The sequence below is a fragment of the Triturus cristatus genome, chromosome 12 (genome assembly GCF_964204655.1).
Source record: "Triturus cristatus chromosome 12, aTriCri1.1, whole genome shotgun sequence".
Taxonomy (NCBI): Eukaryota; Metazoa; Chordata; class Amphibia; order Caudata; family Salamandridae; genus Triturus; species Triturus cristatus.
Window position 1 is genome coordinate 728,546,721 of NC_140595.1, and position 19,301 is coordinate 728,566,021.

At 41.7% G+C, this 19,301-nt stretch overlaps 4 non-coding genes across 4 annotated transcripts; 2 read left to right on the top strand and 2 right to left on the bottom strand.

The window, feature by feature from the left end:
- The first annotated feature begins 4,161 nt into the window (after positions 1 to 4,161).
- TRNAS-UGA (transfer RNA serine (anticodon UGA)) lies at positions 4,162 to 4,243 on the top strand. Its single transcript has one exon. It is a non-coding gene; the product is annotated as a tRNA-Ser (tRNA).
- Positions 4,244 to 4,545: 302 nt separating this feature from the next.
- Positions 4,546 to 4,627, bottom strand: TRNAL-AAG (transfer RNA leucine (anticodon AAG)). The gene has a single exon. It is a non-coding gene; the product is annotated as a tRNA-Leu (tRNA).
- A 429-nt stretch (positions 4,628 to 5,056) lies between these two features.
- On the bottom strand, positions 5,057 to 5,138 carry TRNAS-GCU (transfer RNA serine (anticodon GCU)). Its single transcript has one exon. It is a non-coding gene; the product is annotated as a tRNA-Ser (tRNA).
- A 10,285-nt stretch (positions 5,139 to 15,423) lies between these two features.
- TRNAV-AAC (transfer RNA valine (anticodon AAC)) lies at positions 15,424 to 15,496 on the top strand. Its single transcript has one exon. It is a non-coding gene; the product is annotated as a tRNA-Val (tRNA).
- Positions 15,497 to 19,301: the final 3,805 nt, after the last annotated feature.

Here is a 19,301-nt window from a genome sequence, read left to right on the forward strand (position 1 = left end):
ACCACGGCTGGATGCAAGGGCCACCTGGCTGCATCACAACTTAATTCCTAAAGGAGGCTAGTATCATGGCTGAAAACTAGCCAGTGTAGGACAACAGGTGTTACAGCATGTGGGGCTGCTATTGTAGGTTGGCACTTGCTGCTGATGGGATGCAAGGGTATCCCTGGCACCTAGGTAGGCTATCTGCCCACCCTTCCATGCCTACACCAGACATGGCAGACTTGCTTTATCCAGCAGGATCTGATTGGCCAAAAAGTCACGCTAAAGACCCACGGATCCCATGAACGCCTCAGACACCAGAGGTGGTGACCTGCTCAGAGCTGTCTAGGGGAAGAAATAAAAAAAGTCCATCTCTTGCTATGCGGACTCGTACGGCTGTTCTTCCACTGAAGTGCTTATGAAGAAGAAAAACTCCATATGTTACTGACAGGTGGAATAACCAATGGCTCATGTTTGAGGGCTGATTAATATGCAACCTATTGCAACCAATGACTAATAGGAGCTGATCTGTTGCACCTCTCTCTTGTGTATAGTGCATGATTGTATTGCCAAGCATTGGCAAAGCCAATAGATCTCACCTGATGCAAGAGCTATTGGCTATGACAATTCTTTTCAGCCATGTTGTACACTGCTTGCATGTAACAGCGCCGTTACCATATGGGGTCTTGGTAGTTGTCCTTCAGTTTTTCATACAAAGTTCATGTTATTTTTCAGCTAATGCTGTCTTTCTAAATTGTATCTGTAGATGCCAGTGTTTCGGGATTCCTCCCTCATCAGTAGAGAATATTTGCAGGTTGCTGGACATGCTGCCAATTTCCTTAGGTATAATCCCACTCATAGCTTGCAGGCGTTCCAAAGCAGTGTGTTTCGACCCACTTTCTCATAGGTTAGATTGGGCCTTTCTCTGCCACGGTAATAAGTACTTAAGAATAGATTTTTGTTAGGCGCTACATAAAACTAGACATACGCATTGTTTCCTGTGGTTGCGTTAGTCCTTTCTTTCCATGGATAGCACAAATGCCTTTTTAGAGTCAGTGTCAGACAGTATCTGTCGTCTGCTGGCTTCTTCACTCCTGGTGCTTGGGGCCCACTTGTGGAGGGTTTAGTCAGAAGTTTAGGTGTGTAATCATCTGAATGTTGTCACCGAATAAAGCTCATGAGAAAAATGGTGGGGTGATTTACAGTAAGGTTGTTCACATCGACACAAGGTGTTCCAGTTTAGTCCTTCAACCAACCTTCGACACACTGCCACCCATAACTAATAACATGTGTATCCAGCATGCAAGTGACTTCGTTTTTAAAATGTTATGCTGAGTTGTGGTTTTGTGTTGTGTGATATTACAGCATTTGTATCACAGACGTCTGCTATTTTATGGCCTTTTACTCTTTTACTTTCTCTGATCAGTCAGAGCCTTAGACATACACAGATTTTACATACACACATAATGTTACCAAGATATTTATTATAACGCCACAAGGAGGAACTGTATCACAAAAGGAACAGAAGAGTGCACCTGCAGCTGTGTGGATTCACATTACTGTTCCTCCATCAAAAGCGACGAAAATCAAAGAAAATTCTCATGACGAATTAAAACGCCACTCTTCATGACTGACAGTCATAGTGGCCAATGGCTGACCAATATGGGCTCATCAGTATGTCACACATTATAACTATAGGCTGAGGGTTCCTTTTACCCCCCTACATCATTATTTGCTTGAATGACACAAACCATTAAGTCACAACTAATAAAAGGGACTGAAATGTCAATTGCAGGAAATAGCGTCCACTATAATTACAAGAACGGGAAATGTAAATAAAGTATGCTATTAATAGATACACGTCTGCCGAGATCACGAGGTGACAATAAGAAAAAAACTAGTCTATTTGACAAAAATACAACTATGTGTAATGCACGAGTACCTAATCGTGTAATAGAAATGAACGTCGCAGCTGCTTACCAGCCTTTAAAACATTATCTTGCTAGGCTGTGTACGTGGTCGTTGACACACATTTTATGAAATGTTATGTTATGCTATAAAAAGGTTATAGCGCTCCCATAAAAAGTTTGTAGCGCTCCCTCTCCCGTTTTCAATGGTGTATTGATGCTCCTTGAAGTAATTAACCCGGCACATGGTTAGCCAACAGATGATTACTTTCCCATGGGCCATATGGTCTTGTGGGAGGGGGTGGGGGGGGGGTGGGGGGGGGCGAGATTGCACAGCCCTCGTGATAGGACAATTCTCTTGTAAAAAACAAAAACTTCTTGGAATATTTTCGTAACATTTTTTTTCTCATAAATTTCGTCAAAAGCAGCCATATTTTGGAAAGTTTATAAGCTTTGTAAAGTTTGTCAAAGTTTCCCAGGCGAAATGTTAATATTGATGACGCCAGGTGGTCTCCCTTGTCAATGTAATTTGCATAATACCTCAAAAGTAGGCCTGTCATGTGATATATTCCTTCTGGCTTCCCCACGAGCTAGGCACTATGGAGAGGTTTGGGCTCTAAAGTGTGGTTGAATGTGCCTAAATATTAGTTTAAGTACATATCGATACAGCTCTAAATGGTGTAAGGCGAGAAAAACAGAAGGGTGTGGAAAAAGAGACCCAGTAGGCCATACTTTAGTCTGAAAGTAACTTCAAATTTACCGAAACTGCCTTGTGTGTGGTCACGGTGGTCTGAGGCGTGAGATCAGTCCTGGAGACTTGGGCAGCTGAGTTCCTTGTACATGGGGATGTTGTAGTATTTTATATTGATTCCATATTATATTTTACCCATCATTGGACTACATACAAGTGTGCCCTGCCAACCAGCCAACTTGTGCGTTGTGTGGTTCAGGCTTTAAGTTGTGGGTTTAGCTGCCATGTACCCCCAGTTGCCACAATAGCTTTGTGTGCCCATCCTGACTGCCTTAAGAAGATGATGCCACCTGAAGCCCCCACGCTCTTTCTCAGCTAATATGGTTCTGTATTATATCCTGTGTTCCAAAAAGAAGTGCGCCTCAGTGCGATACTTTACTTTGCCACTGCTTTCTTTTCCTTCCATTCTTCAGTGCTTAATTTGTAAACGAATAAAAGAAGGGCCAGGGCTCTCGTCAGGAGGCTACTGCAGCTTGCACCACCCATTGCCCCTGTCAGTGCAGCCAAGGACAGAACCATCACACTCCTACACGTGTGACAATTCAGACTATTCTAGGGCGCTCAAAGCTCTAAGAATGGCTTGAGGGCAGGTAATAGTCATTTAATGTATATTGACCGCTGTTGTGGTCATCTCAGACAGCGCCACCTTGCGGCAGACTGTCACAACCGCCAGTGTTGACAATTCAGTGCTGGTGCCCAGCACCGGAATCCACTGTCTTAAATTAAGCACTGTCATTCTTTAACCTTTTTAATTGTATTAGTCAGTCTTGTGTATAAAAAACTATGATTTAACGTTCCAGTAATTCAAAGTCAATAGCACCCTTTCTTTGTTGCAATAGGAATCATATTTTTCAGCGATGTGTATTAATATTAAAAAGGGTGTCTACGTTCTACTGCCTGCTAGGAAGCACCCGTGCAGAACAACTGAAATGATTTGAGTAGTGTATTGTGTTTTTTCCTTTAACATTTTCAAAGCAAGCCTATGGCTGACATACTTAGACAGCGGTATAATGTATACTTATTTTTTCTGCTGTGCCGTATGTTTGCAATATAAAAAACATAATAACCATAACACCAGCTTGCCAAGCCTGAACATATTGCTTTTGCCAATGCTTACTTATGTTTTTTAATTACGTGATGTTGCCAAGAACTAATAAATACACAGTTCAGAACTTATAAGTATCCCCTACTGCACCATGTATGGCTATTGGAGCTCTTTGAAGACCGTAGAGGACAGAATGTGTTGTTCATAGAGGACCGAGGGTGATGTCGAGTACTTTTTCTAAAGCTATAGAACTCTGATTAACCCCTCTCATGGTTCACTGGCACTTGAAATTCTGCCCAGTGGCCTGTAACATGCTGCTAGCTAGTTATGGTACCAGGAGTGCTAAAATCCAAGCTCAACTGTACGATTTTATCATAAGACATTAGCAATGCAATTTCCTTTTTAAAACATCTAAACATTGAAAAATGTGACCCACTGACAGAGATGTATCAATAAAAAGGTGGGAGATGTGTATGTAAGTAGTCGTGGCCGAGCGGTTAAGGCGATGGACTTGAAATCCATTGGGGTCTCCCCGCGCAGGTTCGAATCCTGCCGACTACGGGATAATTTTTTTCCCCAGCGATTATAAAAATTGTGGGAAAATATTTACTAGTAAGACCGAAGGGCATACGTTTAGTTCATTTCGACATATGGCCTCGATGTATATATTTATAATGCCTACTTTTTCTTGTGGATACAGTCCGAAACAGCTGACAACGCACATTTCATTTCAGAGTACTGTCAACGGTTGTTTACGGTTGGGAAAACGAGGAAGGGATACATAACAAATTATCTTGAGTAAGCACTGTCCTAATTTCTGAAAATAATAATATTTTCCGTTTACAAAAAAAAAAAAGAATCATTGGCAGCGGTGGGATTCGAACCCACGCCTCCGGAGAGACTGGAGCCTTAATCCAGCGCCTTAGACCGCTCGGCCACGCTACCTCACTGTAAAATGAGCGCAATGCGCTCTACTCGATCACTGTTGACTGTGCTCAGGAGTCAGTCGTTTCAAACGATGGTGTGTAGCTAGTTACAGTAATGGAAACGTTTGTTAGGTTATTAAGAGTAGTAAGGAAGCAACGACTTTACGCAAGGAATCAGATCAGTTTCTTGCGCACAGTCGTTACTGAACATTGTCTGTTTTATTAATTTCACAGAGATATTTTTAGATGAAGGCAAATAGGCGATAAATAAGCCATGATGGTTTGATATTCTTCATCCTGATTTTGCAAGTAAGTGGGACAATTCCATAGTGGGCAGGTGAGCAGAGGCACACATTCAGACAGTTTACAAATAAGTACATGAAATTGAAGAGTTAAAAAAGATTCAAATGGATAAAAAATATTGACACATGAAGTAAAGAAAAGCAATCGACGAGGATGGGATTCGAACCCACGCGTGCAGAGCACAATGGATTAGCAGTCCATCGCCTTAACCACTCGGCCACCTCGTCAGATGACACCATTTTGTGACACCATTTGATCTGTGTTGTGTGCCTGTATGTAGGACCACGGAGCGCATTTATGCTGCAGTGTTCAAATAAATGTGCTTTCCACCAAAACACAAGGAAGAGCAGATCTGTAAAAACAAACAGCCATCTCAGGGCCCCTTCCAACCTTTCAATGTTATGAGCAGCGTACATTGGAGAGGAAAAAGAGAGAGCAACAGCACTCATGAGGTGATGACTGATTACAGGTGCTGAGTGACATTGTCCTTGAGAATAAGGAGTATAAATCATAATTTCAAACCGGCAAAACCAATAGGTCTCACTTATGAGAGGTATTGGCTTTGTCAATGTTTTTTAGCCATGTTGCACAGCAGCCCAAATACTGTGCAGCATGCCTGCAAGTTAAAACAAAAATAAAAAGCACAATAACACAGTGAGTGTTGGCCCTGTCATAGAGTTTTTTTTATTGCTGGTGGGAAAGAGGGAGGTCAGGGTGGAAGGGAACATGGACAATAGAGAATTAGGTATTAAAAGTGCTATGACGCGGCAAGGCTGGCCACATCATAGAGCTACTACTGGCCCTGGACAACCGAAGGAGGGTCGGTGGATAGACTGATTACAAGCACCATGGACAATAGAAGATTCGGAGCAAGCAACACAGGCAACAAATTTGGAGAAAGCAACATGAAAAATGGAAAGGGGGTGGGAGTGTGGTTGAGAGCAAGCAACATGGACAACCGAAGTATGGAAGATGCGGGAAAGCAATATGGACAACAGAAGGAGGGAGAGTGGGAGGGGTAAGCAATATAGACAACGGAAGGAGGAAGGGTGGGTGGGGGCAAGTAAAATGGCAAAGGTAGGAGGGACAGCAGGTGAGGGCAAACAACACAAACAAATGAAGGAGGGAGAGTGATTAGGAGCTAGCTAAATGGACAACAGAAGGAAGTAGGGTGATTAGGAGCCAACAACATGGACTACAGAAGGAGAAAGGGATTGCCGGGGTGAGCAACACTGAAAGGAGGTGGGAAGGCGGGAGGAACACAGAAGAGGAGAAGCACATGAGGGAGACCAATTAAATCAGAGTGCTTAAACACAAAGAAAAGAGTAACACCTAAAAAATGAGCAGTGGAAGGACACAACTAGTGCGTCCTTGTTCCAGTAGAGGGGTAAACACAAAGAGGAAGTAAGACTACAGCAGCTGACCAATAAAAAGCAAGCAAATGATAGTGACAATGAAGACAACCAATGGTAAGCACTTGACAGCCTATAAGCCCACTCTTAGAAAAAAATATGTCTTGCAAGAGACAGTGCATGTGCTGTCTTAGCCAAGACCTAAAAATGTGTATACCGAAGTCAAATATTACACCCTTGCCCGTCCTCTGCCTCTGATTTGAAAATGTTAGCTCATCCCAAACTCACTCTCTGTTTAAAACCCCCTAACAACATCTCCAGGGATATTGGACAACTTAGCACTTTGTATATCTATGAGCAGGGTGGATTTTTGTGATTCTACAGTTAGAGTGTTTTTCGTATAAGGATAGATATGCTGCATTTGCCACATAATCCATCATCTGCTGTATAATTTGTAAATTTTAACAAAAATGTGTTTTTGGATGACACAAAACAAAGGTTACTTATAATGCAGTGACGTGTTGCAGCGCAATGGAAGGCTCTTCTTGATGGTTGACTGGTCACCTTTCGGTAGCTAAGATCTGTATTTGAGTTTTAAAGTGGCACTGATGGGGTGAAACGTTCGCTAAGACAGGGGTCCCCCACGGACCCCTGCCCCTCACACATCTTCCATAGAGCCGCTGCCGCCACAGCACCCGAGCTACAACGCACCATCAACGCCACCTTCAAGTCAGGCTCATTCCCCGACGACTGGAAACACACATAAGTCAAGTCACTCCTCAAAAACCCTAAGCAGACCCGATGGACCTAAAAAACTACAGACCCATCCCTCTCCTCCCCTTCACAGCTAAAGTCACCGTAAAGATCATCAACATCCAGCTCACGAACGTCATCAAAACCAATTCTATCCTCGACTCTTCCCATTCCGGATTCCACAGCAACCACCGCACCAAGACCGCCCTCCTCGCCGCCACAGATGACATCCACACTCTCCTCTACCAGGGCCAAACAGCGGCCCTCATCTTACTAGATCTCTCTGCAGCCTTCGACACCATCTCCCACCGCACCCTCACAGCCAGACTCCACAACGCCGGCATACAGGGTACCGCCCTCGACTAGATATGCTCTTCCCCCACAGGCCGAACCCAAAGAATCAGACTCCCGCCTTTCCTCTCCAAACCCTCAGTGATCAACTGTGGATTACCCCAAGGATCTTCGCTCAGCCCCAAAACTCTTCAACATCTACATGGCGTCACAAAGGAACCCAACACTACAAGACTCAGCTTCCAGGAAGGAATGAAAGAAGTCGCATCCTGGATGAGCAGCAGCTGTCTGAAGCTCAACTCAGAGAAGACAGAAGTCCTCGTCTTCGGACCCACCCCCTCAGCATTGGACAACACCTGGTGGCCCACCACCCTTGATAACCCTCTCACACCTACGGACCACGCCCAGAACATCAGCAGCATACTCGGCTCCTCCCTCAACATGACCCACCAGATCAACGCCATCTCCTCCATGAGCTGATCCTAGTTTGCAAGCCGTCGTATTTAAAGGTGTTTCCAACTTATGCTGCTTTTGTGAGGTCCCCCAATAGTATGACATTGTTTACATGCCCAGCCTAGATGTATGAACCCCAAAGTCGGCTGAGGGACTATGCCACTGATGATGTATTTGTAAAATCACAACTACCTCAAAACCTAGAATTTACAATAAATTCAACTCGAACAGAACATGTGCAGTAATTTCTCACAAGGTCCTCACTTTGTATATGAAAATGTCACGTTTGTTTACATTTGTTTTAGTTAACCCCTTCGATGCTGCGCAGATTCCGCCGCTGTGCTGACGGAATCTTGCGCGGGTGTGCTCATGACGGAATGGTTCCGTCATGAGCACAGCTCAACCGTGGGTCATGACGGAACCATTCCGTCATGAGCACCGAAGGGGTTAATAGTGTTTCTTTCCTGGATGGTCAGATGACTGACTCTGTCAATGAATGGCCTGTTGTTGGAATTAGTCAGTGACCTCTTTACTAAGGCAGAGCGTGGTGGTTGAGGATCTATTTTCCTGAAAAGTACGTTGACGTTCAGGATACAAAGCAAAAACAGATCACCATGCCACAGGAGGCGAGCATTCATGTCCTTTGAACTCTTTTCTTGATCCTGTTCAGGAACAGAGGCCCAGCTCACACCTCTGCCTCCCTGAAGCTCCTGACTACACCAGAAAACTAATCACTAATGCGAATCTTATGGATTCTTGGGCACTGCATTTCCTGACAGAAAAATATTTACTTTCTCCTCAAACTCACATAATCTTGCTCTTGACAAGATCAATTTATTATAAGTAGAAACCTCTAAACTACTGGTGTTCCATAAACACTCTCTCTAAAACACTCTTGGGCCACGCACACATCTGCATCCCTCTTGACACAGCCTCGCAGAGAAGGGTGGAAGATGGAGGCTGAACTCTGAACTAATTACAGACAGTAAATCTATAAGTCCCATCAAGACCTGTGGCCAGTGGCCGCTCCTCCGCTATGGGGGAGAAGAGTCGCCCCACTGCTTTTTAGCAGCGAAATAAATGGAAAATTAAATTATAATATCTCACGTTATTATCTTTTTATTTTGTCCTACTTCCGGCAGATTTGCGTGGCTGCTCTTCTGGCAGGGGAGGGGAGAGGTGGAAGCACCCTCCTAAGTGCGCAATGACTGGCCAAATATTCATGCGCACTTTGCATGTTCCCCATGCAGTCTGCATTACAGCCCGCAGGGAGAACATGCTCAGGCTCCCAGTCAGTATCTGAGCGCTGAACCACAGCACTCAGCCCAATCACAACGCTGCTAAGGCAGCGTTGTGATTGGCTCACTGGGATCCTGGGTATGCTTCCTGTTCAGGCCGAGGGAGGGACTACCGAGGAGAGAGGCGGCGAGGGAGCTGTGAGAAGGTAAGATTTTTCTTTTTATGTTATTTTTTAATACCTACTTCCCCCGCATCCTCCCCCTACCTCTGACGGTGCAGGCCAGCGCTGCCTTTGGCCAATCGGTCTTTAACAATAATGTGCAATAAAGTCACAAATAGCAAAACTGGAACCCTCCCTGTTGAGAAGGGAGTGCTCATGAGTTAAGTTGGCTGTCAGATGGCATTAACACGTAAAATCTTAAAAGATCTACTGCTCAAAACTAGAGAACATGAATCCTAGGGGCAAATGAGACTAAGACAACGTCACAAAATGTAGGGCGAGTGTTTCATAGCTGCTCTGTGTTTTTTAGGGTTCAGGTGAAATGATATGGTGGAAGGAACAGAGCTGTGAAGCTTTTACCAAGATATATGAAAGGAAGGAAAGAATGAAACATGATCACCGGTGTAAGATATGAAGATGGTAACATTACTTCCTTAGACAAAATCATCAATCTTGTATTCTAATCCTATCACAAAACTTTTTTTTGCAGGGGAGCTGAAAACAAAGAAGGCCTGTAAGAAATGTAGGTATTAGTTAAGGAGGAGGGGTATACCCACCTCAGGCAATAACCACAATCTTTGTCATGGGTGAATCACTAAAGTGACTAGATTAACCTGAGCTCAACTCCGTAGTAACTATGGAACATAGAAAACAGGCTTAACTTAAAAGCAATGTATACATTATTTATATAGTACTAAAACAGTAATAAAGTCAAAATGCCAAACAATAAAATTCCCAAAACGAATGAGAGAAATAGAATAAAATGTAAAAATGCCACCAATATGGCAAACATCCAATAAAGGTAACTGGAGATATGATTTTTTAAAGTTTTAAGTAGGAATAGCACCAAGAAGCACAAAGTGCCAATAATAGTCAATGGTCACAATAGATTGGGCATATGTGCAGTTTGACGATGCCCGTGATGGAGCATGGGTTGGGTACACTAACCAGGTTCGCCCTGGTCAAAACATTTTACCTTCTGACTTCGTTCTTTAAGTCCCATTACCTCACTGGAGGGACTTAGAGACTCACTGGGTGTCAGGCATTAGTAAACAGCAGTGCCCAGTCAAGGTCCAGTTGTCATTGGCTAGCTGGGCAATTGCAGTAAAGGCCTCTTGTTGTATCCAGTATCTTGAACAGATCAGCCTTATGACTATTGGAGTCCACTCGTTTGTCCTGGGTACAAGAGGGAGCACAGGTTCCAATTTTCTAGGCTTTTCTAAGATCATAGACAGCAGGTTGAGTCATCTTGATCTGCCACAGGTATGGCGGCGTTCAGAGGTGGGTTCCAGGAGATGCCACAATTATGCCTGGCACATGCTAGTGGGTGTATATGACCCCTGGGCATGCCCTAACCAATGGGGTAAAGGCACCTGGGGCTATCCCTACTGACTTTGGGCATGTTCAAGATGGTGGCAGCCTTTAGCCATACTAAACGTGGGCTCTGAGAGTTGAGGGTATGTGTGGGGAGTGTACCATGGTAATCCTAGAATCCTCCCACATCTAAACACAAACTCCAGTTTGAAGAAGTCTTTGTACCCCTCAAAACCTAAGAGACAGATGTTCTGGTAGCACAAGGATGGGTTCATCAGCAACCAGATAGTGGATGTACAAGAATTGTATTGGTGCTGGGCTCTCGCCCTTTGAAGTGTGTCCCAATTTCGATATAGAAAACCATAGAAGACCTGTAAAGCAGGTCTTGACACTCCAGCAAAATGTAACTCTGGGATGTCAACAAGGTGCCCACTTTAATTAGGGCTGGTCTGGCTGGAGAGGGGGGGGGGGGGTGCAGGCCAGAGTGTTAGATACATCTGGTTGTGACTCTTTTTAAGTTAATCAAGTTCCTGGGTCCAACCCACAGCCCATCCTGTCAAGGGCACAACACCACCTCCCTACACCCACGGCCTTTCATCCCTGTCCTGGGAGCAAGTTCAGACCTCGTTCACAACTATACATTTGCTAGTTACTGGCTAGCAGAAGTGGGAGAGCAAAATGCAGATTAGCTTCTAGTGACTTCAGGCAGAAAGGTATCTTTCTAAAAGTTATACAAAAGTTTGATTTTACCATTAAATCAGATCTTGAATAACTATTAAAAAAGAGTTCTTGAATTATTGTTCTAAGTGCTCCAAAACTGAAATTAGCATTATTAGATGAAATAAAGTAACCCAGTGTTTTCCTGTGGAGCAGCCAGCCTTGCCAAAGTGAAAGTAGCTTTTGTTTTTTTTCACTCTAAGGACTTATGGAACAGTAAACCTTTACATGTCCTACTTTTAAATACTATGAGCCCTCCCTAATGGGCAATAAGGTATACTTCGGGGTAACGTATTAATATTTAAAAGGAATGTTTTGACCTGTAAAAAAGGGTTTATTTTGACAAGTGGGAATGGCAGTTTAAAACTGCATATCCAGGGTACAATGGGAGGCCTGGAGACAGTTTTGCGGGGTTACTGCAGTGGGTGGCACAATGGGAGCTGCAGTTCACCAGTGACACTTATCTTCTGGGCCTTGGGTACACTCTGTACCATATACTAGAGGCTTACAGGTAAGTTACATTGGCCAAGCAGGTGTATACCAATTTCAACATGCTAAAAGGGGAAATCATAATCACTTTACTGCTGGTTAGCAGGAGTAAAGTGTGCAGAGTTCTATGGCTAACAAAAATAGGATTCAGCAAAAGGGCAAAAACTCCTCGGTGTCCCTCTTCAAAGGGTACATTTCTAACAAGGCTGATATCAGAAAATATTTTGAGAAGATACTGAGGCCAAAAAGAGATATTGGTGAATAAAAAGATCTTCACTCTGCAATCACGGCACAAAGGATTGCAAAGCTATTATGGGTATGAAAAATGGTAAAACAGCAGGTCCAGACTGCCACCCTACTGAAAGACCTAACTTGCCCATTATGTGGTCTCTTCAACTCTGCAATACACATAGGTTTATCAGAAGGGACTCTATCGCACACCATGATCATTTTCATCCCAATAAAGTAGTGTTATCCCACATTACCAAAAACTACAAGCCAACTGCACTCATTAATGTCCACAGGAAATTATTAGCAAATCTCCACAATACTAGAAAAATAACAGTGCCATTCAGTGCAATCAGATCAAACAAGTTTTGTTGAGAGTTAGTAAATTACTTTAACACTAGATGATTCAGCAACATTATTTCTTTTTTTTATACCAGAATGGCCTTTAGTCTTGCAAGCCCAAACCGGGCAAGGACTATTTGACACATTTGACTGGATAAGAAAGCAAATGGAACATCTAACAAAAGTACTATACACTAGTTAATGTCACCATGACAAAATATTTTGAACTCATCAGGAGCTTTTTCATAGTAAGTATCTTTAAGAGTTTGCATCCAATTAATAATGTTGTCACAAAACGTTAGCTATGGAAATAAAACTATCTGTGTAAGCAGATGACATTCGCCTACCACTTTTAAACCCATTGTCTTCCTTTCTAGCTGCATTCGGTGACAAAAATGCATTGGCTTGCATCTCAAAATATAAACTGAATACAGATTAAGGCAAAGTGAGACCACTCACTAAATGTTGCCTCAAAATAAAGTTTGAAGACCTAGACTTTGTAGATTTGGACCTCTAAACATTTAAAACATTTAGTGGTCTTTTTCTTCAGATACCATGATGAAACAAAGTAAATTATATTAAAAAAACAATAAGCAATTTAGGGATCATCTGGAGAAATGGACCCCACTAACTGTGACTGGGAGGGGGGATCAATATAATTAGAATGATGAACAAACCTTTGATTATATTCCCATAAGTAATATTCCCTCTACCACCACATCAAACCTTTATAATGAAATTAACAAAATATTCTCAAAGCTCCTTCGGTCAAAGAAAAAAGCACAAACTGCCTTGAACAATCTACGAGACCAGAAAGACATATGGGGGAGTGAACGTCCACAACTTTCAACTGTATATCATGAAGCCTTTAGACTTCAACAAGCATTCCTCTGGGCTTACAACAATAATCTGTCCCAAATGCTAACTTGGATCAAACACGAATAGCTCTGATTAGCCCCTCCCATTTATCAACACTTTCTTATGTGAAACCCAATTTGAAACTCTGTATAGCTAGAGTCAATCACTGCCCTAAGAAATCAATCACTTTGAACATAAAAGAAATACCTTAAACATAAGACCATAGCTAAACAAGAATGACATTGATCTACGTAAAAGATTCAATGACAAAATAAAGATGAATATGATTATATAAAACTCTGGAAAAATTATATTGATAAGGGCATCAACAAAATTAAATATATACAGTACGATAATAATGAAATTCCTCTCCTTCTGATGCAGCATCCATTCATTCTCCAACTCAATGGCAGTGAATGGTAGAGCATCCTAAAAAAGTGGATCTTCTAAGTGCTATCAGTTCACAGCTCAGAAGCCAGCAACCCAGACTCTGACAAAAGGATTATATGACTTCCATTGATGCAAAAAACATAGCTACAACCAGTGCGTAATCTCCTTTTTGGGGCCTGGCATTTATTTTTCCTCATCAGACATTGACTGCACGCAAGAGAGGGAAAAACATACTCAAGGGGAAATAAGTAGTGAAAGAAAGATGAAAAAACAGTGAAAAAGGGTGAAAGCAGCGCTGAACAGGGGGCCTGCAAGAGTGAGATTAAAGGGCAGGGAGTCTCTGTCAGCGGATTAAAGAGGCATGAGGTGGATTTAAGATTACGCAGCCTTGGTATTCGGTGCGCCGACATTTAAAGGCACCGGTCACGGGCTTCTGAGAAGAACCCTGGGCACCTGCACTTATTGTTTTACAAATTAAACACTGGTTACAACTACACTGGTATATTCCTCATGATAAAATGACATGCAAACACATGAACCCTAATTTAATCTGATGTGGGATACCTTCAAAGACCTGACCCTCAGGATGGCGTTAATCATATCATACTGAAAATGTTTAAATCCTCAAGGCTTGCAGCACTGACTCAAACACTCTACTTTTTTAACCAACAACATGCACAGACCTGGATTTATACAAATTGATCTGTGCTGAAGATGCAATTGTAGAAAGGTATTCATTCAATGCATGCATTTCCAAAGCTCATCTTTAATAGCTTTCGTTTGAAAACTCAAAGACACGCAGAACTTAGCATTATAAGTGTTAGGTTGGCTTTCACAGCATGCAAAATAGTGTTGACTAGCCAAGCCAGACACTGGCTCGCCTACCTCTAGATCCAGGCGCTAAATGAGGTTGCCCCTTCATACTTTTTAAGTAAAATGCATAATGCAGTAGGGTAATGGACTGATTGCAAACACGCCTGGTGAGCCTCAAGCCAAAGTCGTTCATTTAACTGATTCTGTATGTATTGCATAAGAGCAAAGAACTGCTTCAATGGACTCAAATGAAGTCACATCGTTATGTAAATAGAGGGACTCTGCCATTGAAGTTTCCCAGGTTCGTGCGTGACTACCTGCTCAGAGCCAGGACTTTTTCTTTTGAATTCTGGGTGCTGCGGTTGTGGTTCTTCCATTATAAAACAGGGACCACAACTCCCATAATTCAAAGGGAATAAGCCTTGTCTGCAGTAGTTCATCACGAACGGACCTGGGAAACTTGGCAGCTGTTGCATGCTCTTTCTAGCTTGCCTTTGGGAAACCTGCTCTAAACAAAGAGGTCAACGATTAAATAAACGAAAGGAAGTTGCTGTAAGCGTTGGGGCTTGATTTTGTGAAATAGAAAGCTGCTTCGTTCTTCCATTGTTGGAGAAATGTAAAAGTAAAACGATGCCTCACCACACTATGTACACGCAACGCAAGCAGCCATACTGCGGTGGCTGGCAGTGGCTGGTTGTCTCTGTGCGCGCCTGCGTGCGGGATTAAGTCTTCACCTACAGCGCATGCTCTTTTCAGGTACCTTAAAGTGAATACGAGTTCATCAAGGTCCTGGCGTGCGCAGACATGAAAACTTAAAAAGCTTAAATGTGTTTCTTTTCAGGCATAGATTCGCTCGTGGGCAGAGGGCAGTGCTGTTTAGTACTGTTTTGGAATGCTATTTAGATTATTCTGGAAAAGGTATAACAGCCGGATGAAATTAGAGTACAGTTAAATCAATGTGTAATTAACATGTCAACACAAACGTATTTCTAGATGGTGCACACTGTTTGCGGTGGTAATAAAAACATAGCAGCGACCCCGATATGTATGTCAGTTTCCGTAGTGTAGTGGTTATCACGTTCGCCTAACACGCGAAAGGTCCCCGGTTCGAGACCGGGCGGAAACATGTGGTTTTTTTCCCCTCTTTCAACACAACTGAATCTTATTAAATATGATTCGTATGTTTAATCCTTTTATAAGTTTTCTACTTCGAATAAGAGGTATATAGTTCAGATAACTATAACTCGCGCGCCCGCAATCCTCTGCTCATGACGTCACATATTACATCACTCAAGACATGGTCAGTGGCATCACTCTTGACATCACTGATGACATCATCCTTGTGATAGAGTGGCGGTCGCGCGAGTTATAGTTATCCGAACTAACTATAACGGTGGAATTTCATTGGTTTTTTACGAGTGAAATATCCACCTAACTATAACATGTGTGAAACCTATGGTTTTTTAAGTGAATTTGCAAGGTTTTTTAAATGCTAATTCCTAACTATAACGTGTGTGAAACCTATGGTTTTTTCAGTGAATTTGTAAGTTTTTTTAAATGCTAAGTTATGTATGTATTATTTTTTTTTTTATATATATTTTTTTTTTATGGGTTTTCACCGTGCGAGCACGGTGCGCGCACCCCCGCGATTTAAAAAAAAAAAAATGTTTTTTTCTGCCTTCGGCGTCCTTCAGGGACCCCCTGACAAAGGCTAGGGGGTCAGGAACTCTCTACCCTGCCCCCTTTTCACGTTCGCCACCTTCCTTTTCCACTCTCGCACTGAAAACAAACAAAATGGCAGCCCACATTTCCTGATTTCGACCGATTCGAACGTTGACTGACATGTAACTGCTGGAGCAGGGTTTTCTATTGAAAATGTATTGAAATTTAAACTCCAGTTTATGTTTATATGTCATAATTAAAATTACTGATAATTAATTATTAAGTATTAATTTTGTTGAAGTTTCTGACTAATCAACCTTTACTAATGAAAGAATTACATGTGGGGATGCATTTGTGTTGTTTATTAAAACGTGAACTAAGTTGGTGAGCGAATTAATAAAATAAGTGTTGCTTAAGTGCTATTTGTTTTGTGTTTGCACTTTAAAATAACGTACCTTAATGCTTCTTTATGTCGCAGATGGCTAGATAATTACATACACATAAGGGTATTAGTGAGAATTAACACTGTATAATCATTACGATGTGGTAACGTTGTTTTGTGTTTCTTTTAATTAAGATGGTCCGTTTTGGCCTAATCAAAGATGGCCGATATTTACAGCCTGCATTTGAGTAGATGAAATACGAAGAGAGGCCTCGCTGAATATGGTTGGAAACCACCTGACCTCGGCCTCTGACTGTATTAAAAGTTTCCGTGAGGACAGCAGCTCCGGGCTTGCTGCCAGTTGCCCTTGGAGAAGAATAAAGCCACAATGAACTTTGATAAACTTGCGGTGGCTTCACTATGATTCCGAGGAAGAGCATTCATGGATGTTACTTTTAGTTTGAGCTTCCTTCTTCCGTGTTTTTTATTTTTGTGATTTTTCGAGAGCGGAGGTTTTTCTAAATGTTGCGAGTCAACATCCTTTCCTGCTCGCTCTGCTCAACGGCTCAACGGACGTCCATAGTTTGTTTGTAACTTTTAAAATGTTAGTTTCTCTATAAATATTGTTAGACTAGAGAGGGTCTAAGGCCCCTTCTTCCCGAACCTATGCTCGAGAGGATCGACGCTGATTGAGAGGACGGCGACTCGGGAGACTTTACTGAGAGACCTGTCCTGACCTAAATGACACTTAGCTAGAATAGGTAACTATGAGAATAATGTTTTTGCTATTGATTGACTTTCATTTGAACTAATTTAGATAAAATAACCTTTGTTTGAATTACAGTGTCGGGTGGTTATTTCTTTGTCATTTATTGAATTATCGAATTTGTTCTTAACGTTTAAATCATGACTCAAGTTATAACAATTAGGTCGCATTGACCTCAGTTTAGATGCAGATTGGTTTAGGAGTTCTCTCTTATATCCAGTGTGGATAGGGTAATAGTACGAATATTAGTGTGATGGGCCCTAGCGTATGATGAGTGTGTGTGCGTGTGACTGTGGAATTACTCTGTCCGTGGAAGTAGGGAGAATTTGTATGCTCTGATCTGCAGCATAACAACCAATCAGAATTACGCTCACGCACGTTAGGGTGCGCGCACGGTGCGCGCACGGTGCGCGGCTATAGATATGTATGTGCTTTTAACTGCAATTTTCTCAGGAACTACTGAACAGATTGACTCCATATATGCAAAAGGCACATCCCTGACCTGAGGACTACCTCTCTGCCAAATTTCAATTAATTCTGTTCAGCCGTTCGGGCTGTACCTTCGACTAAAGGTCCTATGGGAAAATGCATGGGGAAAACGCGTTTTGGGACCCCCTTTTTTCTCGGCCCCCGCTTGACGAATCCCCCGAGACTTTCAGGGTAGGAGCTGAGCGGAGCGCCCCATTAGTTTTGAAAATTTCGCGAGGATTCGTCAACCGGCACCAAAGTTATTCAAAATAGAATTTTGAGATTTCCTATGGAAACACGGTCCTAACTATAACTATCTACTGGCGACCGCCAGTAGATATATATATATATATATATATATATATATATATATATATATATATATATATCCTTAGAACTCCAACCTTTCCCGACCTCACTGGAACAGGACCAGGAACAGGAGCACGGACCACAGAGTAAGTGCAGATTTTTTAGTTTATTTCACCAAAAATTACCACCAGCATGACACGTTTCGACCCCGGAGGGCCTTGATCACATGACACGAAACACAGTACATGATTGGTTTAAATACCTTCGTGCATAATTTCCTCAAGTTTTTTTCCCTTTTTTCCATCATTACTTTCTTTTTTTACAATTTAAAGTGACAGGTGCCTGAGCAGAGAATTGTGCAAACATCTCATACTTAAAAATTGTTCCGGCATGTTATTCTTTTGCGTGACATCCAACATTTTAATATGTGGTATACACAAATTACGGGACGTTCAGGTTTAAATACCTGTTTGCCCCAAGCCCTGATAATATTTCACCACAATGTTGTTTATGCATTTAAAATTTGATATATATAAATAAATAAATAAATATCTACATATAAAATTGACCTCATTGAAAGCATTGCTAAAAACTATAAATACTTCCATCAAAGAGTAGCACATTTTCAAAGTATTAATACTTCATACTTGTATATCTTTACAAAAGCAAATTTTGCTTTAAAGTGCTAATGCATAGTACAGTACTTACAATAATTGTCACAATATGTTGAATCATATTTGAAAGTGCTATTGTGGCAGGCTAGAGAAAGTGCAAGTGCCTCGTTTGTTTTGCCTCCAATTTAAATAGTTTGCTGATTGCTGTACTTCTGCTCAGCCCTCAATTGAAGTGGTAATTGGGTCCCGCCTGACCCTAACCAGAACAACTATGGTTTTTTAAATTTCACTACAATTTTACACTCAATGATAGGTTTTTATGATTATTTTTTTCACACTATTAGATCACTTAATAGGTCCAAATTCAAATTAAGGTTTATGGAAACAAAGCACTTTAGGGATAAGCACAGTAACTACAGCATTTTTTATCATTTATGATAACTTGCCTAGGACAGGAAAAACAACTTACTAATATAAGCAAAATTTAGAGAAGAACTACTACCTGCATTTATGCAAATATTAATTCAGAGATTTTACACACAATGATTTTATGTGTCAAGATTAGGTTTGAACATCTGTACAATTTATGTATTTGAAAAAGGAAATTTTAAGTATAGTATCTTTAAAAAAAATATATATATATAAGATAATATGTTTTATCACCAAAGCGATTATTTATGATGCACCTATTTAATGGCTTAAATTATTTATTGATTTAGTTATTTATATT